Here is a 6,000-nt window from a genome sequence, read left to right on the forward strand (position 1 = left end):
ATGGTGTCTTTTCTTTCATCCTTTCCCAAATATGTACTTTTTAGCATTGGAACTGACAAAGCATGGTATTGTATTAAACAGATAAAACAATTAAACATGATTCCTCAGATTAACTTTTAATTATTTGGCTAAAAATGCATTGCTGATTAATTAAACTTTTTCCAAGAAAAAGCAGAGCTCCAAAAACACCGTTCTCTCTAGGTGATTGTGTGTGTATGCATGTGTGTTTGTGTACCTGTGTATTTAATAGGACTTCAAATCTACTTTTTCCTTTTTAAATTTTTTTATATAGTTTCTTCTTGATTTAAGTTTATAAACCTAGAACTAGGAAGAGATTAAAAGAAAACTTTATATGGAACAAGATAATTATGTTATAAAGATTCCTAGGGTTCAAGTCTTAGTTCAGCCATACCCCTTGCAGGGCATTTAACCTCTCCTAGACTTGAATTGCTAGTAGTAGCAGACTTAGTTTATGCTCATACTAAATTGCACACTTGCCCAGTATTCTGGCTAGAGAGGTCTGAGGAGCAGTTTGCATTTTGCCAGAGATCTGGAGCCATGTTGTCACTCCTGCTACCAATGTAATGTCCTACTGGCAAAGAGCAACCACTACAACTGTGCATTGGCTGGCTGGGGTTTATGGAACTATTGCTTTTCCAACAGCTCCTTGTAGAAGCCAGGTAACTCAACCAGAAAGTGTGGAAAATTTAATTTGAACAAGTGGGAGATATGGGTAGAAGAAAGCCAGTGGACGAATTTGTCTCTCTTTTCTCCAAAGCTCCTGGGTTTTTCTGTTCCTCAATAGTTCACATACCTTTGGGAAGATGTCTTGTGACACTGAGAAACCAAATGCACTTGTTACAAAGCTGTAAGCAGCTTACTTAATAGCTCTTATGTGTGCTTTCCTTGTCTCATTCCTCCTTTCCTCCCACCTTTGCATCGTGGATTGCTTTTTTCATTCGAGTGTCATTATATAAGCTCCTTCTCAGGATATGCTTTCTACGTCATTAAGGATAAGACATTGCAATATGAAATTAGCCTATGAAATCAAAGAAACTACATGACCTAAATAATAAAATAGCTGTCAGGAGCAAAAGACACTAATTAAATGAGTACAAGAAAGAGTGGATGAATAAGCTCATAGATTTTTTGAGCAAATATTTGTTGAGTACCTATTTTGGGCTAGGCACTGTTATAGGCAATGGAAATGCAGCAGTAAACAAACTGAAAGCATGCTCTGCCTTCATGGAGTGCACTTTTTAGTGACAGGGACACCGTATTTATCCCTAGCCTCTCTGTCCGTGCAAAGATCTGTTTTTGGGGGTGGGGGTGGGGCTTCTTAAGCTTCTCTCCCTCACCCTATTCTAAATGAAATTCTGTCTTTTCAATATGATTCCTAGACATTATGGTAAGGATTGTTTGCCTCAAGAAAATGAAATAAAGAGATACAACTGAAAAGGTGGAAGGAAATAGAATAATGGGAATAAATTATTGTGTTTATGACCTTTAAGAAAATATGGGCCAGGCATGGTGGCTCCCCCCTGTAATTTCAGCTCTTTGGGAGGCTGAGGTGGGAGGATTGCTTGAGCCCAAAAGTTTGAGACCAGCCTGGGCGACATGGCAAGACCCAGTCTCTACAAAAGAAAAAAAAAATTGCTGGGCATTGTGGCTTGCACCTGTAGTTCCAGCTACTTGGGAGGCTGAAGTGGGAGGATGGTTTGAGAACAGGGAGCCAAGGATGCAGTGAGCTGTGTTGGCACCACTGCACTCCAGTCTGGGTGACAGAGTGAGGCCATGTCTCAGAAAAACAACAACAAAAAAAACTCAATAGAAAGTGTGGAGGAGGCGAGGTTTAGCAGCTGAGATACCTGGGGCAACCATAGAACTGTAAGAGAATGAGAGTGTATTAGGAGAAATACCTAACGTAGATGACGGGTTGATGGGTGCAGCAAACCACCATGGCACGTGTATACCTACGTAACAAACCTGCACGTTCTGCACGTATATCCCAGAACTTAAAGTATAATTTTTTTAAAAAAGAGAATGAGGTGTAAAGAAAAGGAAATTTTTACAAGTATTGTGACAACTTATTCATTGGATCACCATTAATGCATGTCAATAGACACGAGCTTGAACTAAATTTTAAAAGTTACTTCTCGGTACTGGAATGTACTTTGTTGAATCCAATTCTGGGCCATAAGGATTAAGAATCAATAAATGTAAAATGTTTGGTATAGCTTTAAAATTGAGTCATTTAATTACATATGTTGGTTGTCAATGAGAATCTTTCCAAACTTCTCAATTTTACCCAAATCTTATGACTTCTAATTTGTTTGTTGCTCTTCTCTTGCCACTTGAGGAAACATATTTTATCAGCAAATTTATATATGTATTTATTTGGGAAGAAAAGTAGAAGAGATAAAAGGGAAAAGGAAGACGGAAACATGTTAGAGGTTAAAAGAGAAGAAGGATGAGTTAAACTATTCAAAAGAAAAAAAAACACACAGAATGGAGATTTTTCTTATTCCTTAGGAGGAGTTCTCTCTTCTCTAGTATTACTTCCTCATTGAGCAAATATCATCAATGAGATAAAATGAAAAATTTCAGGATCCTGGTTCCTTTTGTTTGGCACTTCCCATTTTCACTCCGTTGATTGCTATTTTCAACAAGCACACTCAGGCTATACGGAAAAAGTGTACAACCAAACCAGATCCATACAGGAATAATTTATATAAGACTAAGGGAAAGGGGAACAGAGCAGAAGGGAAACTGGAGACCAAAAGGCTGCACCAGCAGTCCAAATTGTGCTTTAAGAACAAAAAGAAATTCATTCTCATTTTAGACTAGTTTTCTCTCCAGATCTATGTTTTGCATGAAGACCAAGAAATCAAGAAACCATAGGAGAGCCAGGGAGTCCAGAGGAAATGGGGATGGAAGTGATCTGAATCTTGATTGTGGCAATGGTTACAACACTATATGCATTTGTTAATATTCACAGGACTGCACATTGAAAAGGTAAATTTTACTCTTAAAAAGAGAACAGGAGAATAGAAACAGGTTGCTCTTCCCAGTGGTGGCTGCACGACATACGTAAGCTAAGTGATCATATGGCTGAGACTGCAAATGTTTGATTGTTTCACTGGCCACTTCAGCTGACCAGCTATTACTAAGTGTTTGAAAGGATTTTTCCTTCATTTCATGAGAGAAAAAATAATGAGTAAACAAAAAGTGTCTGTGAATATGTCAAAGGATATTATTGTTTACAACGCCTGCGTGTGTCATATGCCTATATAAAATTGTCAGTCAATCTGAGTCTACGTGGGTTTCTGTGACTCATTTCAACATAGAATATGAGTAAAAATAATGTGTCATTTTGGGCATAGGGGAATTAAGCATGAGCTTGTTTCATCCTTGTTCTTGCCCTTGCCCACGTGGATGGCAAGAAAAAGCCTATAAAATTGTTGAATTACACAAAGAAAACTGCTTTTGTCTCTAAATTCTTGCTTCTGACCTATAATTCTGGGAGAAGACAAAAAGTCAGATCATAAAACTTTTCAGGTTTTACAAAACTGATTTAGAAAAAAAAATCACTTCTCTGTGTGCACTTCTTATCTTAAAGTATATAGATTCTTTCAGAGAAAAGTGTTACTAATTAAGAAGCATATTGATAATGACAATAATCAAAGTAGATTAATTTTTAATCCTTATAGAATGGCTGAGAAACCTATCACATACCTTATCAGCAGAAATCAACAGAAAGGACTGTAAATCTCATTATTTCCCAGCACTAAGAGTCTTTATCTCTTTTTCACCCAAGCCATTTCTCTGGCAAGAAACTATTACACTGAATACCGTAGGCTCATTTTTAAGATGCTCATAATATATTATATGAATATTTTACAGAGCAATCCAGGAATACATAGACCCCTCTCAGAATTTGCAGGAGCCATAGCTCTAAAGCCAGTGTCTTTCCTGCAGGGTTCTCAAGGAAGTCATTCTCTAAGCAAAGCAGTGACTGCAGGGAAAGGGAGCCGCTGCAGCTTGTGTCCAGGAGAAATCAGCAAGACCACAATACTTTTTAAATGACCTGTAAAATTGAGCACTTTCAGATCTCATTCAACAAGGCCTGCCGGGCCAGGTGCACTGGAAGTCAATTACTGTATTAAGCTAATGTTCAGAGCTGTTGAGAATTAGAGATGAAGAGCATCTAAAAATGGAATTGCTCATGCTGTTTCCATGTCTTAATGGAAGATTATGTGTGCCTTTTAGCGGCTATGATAATAAAATTAATTTTTATTCTTTTTAATAGGGTTAAAAACCTTTAATACAAAACAGGTGGTTCTAGATTTGTATAAACAGGATAAAAATTATGCAAAATAATTTACTTTTAATGATTCATATTTTATTCATGATTAAAATATGTGTTTGCAAAATGGCTAAGGAAATATTTTGCTTAACTTCAAGAGGTAGATGTTGTCTCAATGCCAGAATTAACTGAACTAAAATTCAGAATATGTGGCTTCTATTTTCAAGCAATGATGTGCTATCAGTAAGTAGCTTTTTAATAGGATAGAAAAGAATATTTTGGTAAAATAATAATAAAAGCTATACTTATATTGATATAGTAATTAATTGTTTTACCATGGCTTGACTTCCATAGAGAATCTTTTAAAAAAATGTTTACTTTACAGTTTGAAAATGTTTTCTCCTTACTCTGCTTTTCTGCATTCAGTTATTCTACTTTGGTGTTCTGTGCAGTTTCTGACTTATTTAGGGAAGTTCTTTGCTGAGAGGTACCTGGTGAATGAGGACAGAGTACCACATTCTTTGCCTGATACTGGGGGAGGGCATTGCCTATAGTTCTTCTACTCCTATATTCCTCTGATAGAAGGAATAAATTTTCTTAAAAGCCAAACTGCAGTAAAACATGATATACTAAATTTCCTTCTGAACATCTGATAGAAGCATAGAATGACAGCTGAATCTATAACCAAGAATTTTCTTCCAGGAGCTGGAAATCTTTGGATCTGTGCATGGGGCGATGGGGATGGGGAATGTGGCGGAAAGCATGATCAACAGAATTGATTTTCTTAACTTGAAATATGTAGCTAAGACAGGAAAGGAAGGAACAAAGCTATAGCAAATTGTCACTCAAGTTTGATTATTTTTGTGAGCTATGATATTTGTAATATAGAAAAAGAAGCTCTGGAATGTGACCTGATTTTAGGATAGTGATATACATGAAATGGAAGGAACAGAAGGAAGAAGAGGGGAAAATTTCAATAGAAACTTCCTACTCAAAATAAGCTTTCAAATGAAAATTATAAACCATATAAATAAATAAATGCCTTGGTAATAATAATAAAAAAGAAATTAATATATTGAATATGTATTTGCTTTGGCTGAAAATAAAATCTGAGGAATGTCTGAAAAATTAAATATTTTTCAGATTCTACAAGAGACATATGAGAAAATAACATTATTAAGATAGAGTAATATTCTCAGCATTTATGTGTAGACCATCATATGCCAGACATTGTTCCAAGAGCTTTACATATAACAACTCAATAATTCTTATGACAATAGTAAGAGAAAAACACTCATTTTGCAAACGATGACACTGAGACAAGGGGAGTTTAAGTTATTTGTCCAATCTTACATAATAAGTGAAAGAGTCCACATTTGAACCTATGCAATCTGACTCCAGAACTGAGTTCTCAACTACTGTATGCAAGAAATAATAATAATAAAAAAGACAGTGGGCTGAAATTGAATAAGTACTAGTAGATATAAAAATACTAAAATAGAAAATTTGACAGTGAAAATTTAGTCACTGAAATAAAAATAAGCCATTACTAAGATTAACTATAGATTCATACAAAATGAAAATAATAAATAGGAAAATAATTGAATCTATTAGAATGCATCCTGGCAAGCAATGAGATTAAATGTCTGATTTATTTTCAAACATTTAAAAGAGATTTAGAAACTCCAAGATTT

This window comes from Pan paniscus, chromosome 13 (assembly GCF_029289425.2).
Source record: "Pan paniscus chromosome 13, NHGRI_mPanPan1-v2.0_pri, whole genome shotgun sequence".
NCBI classification, from domain to species: Eukaryota; Metazoa; Chordata; class Mammalia; order Primates; family Hominidae; genus Pan; species Pan paniscus.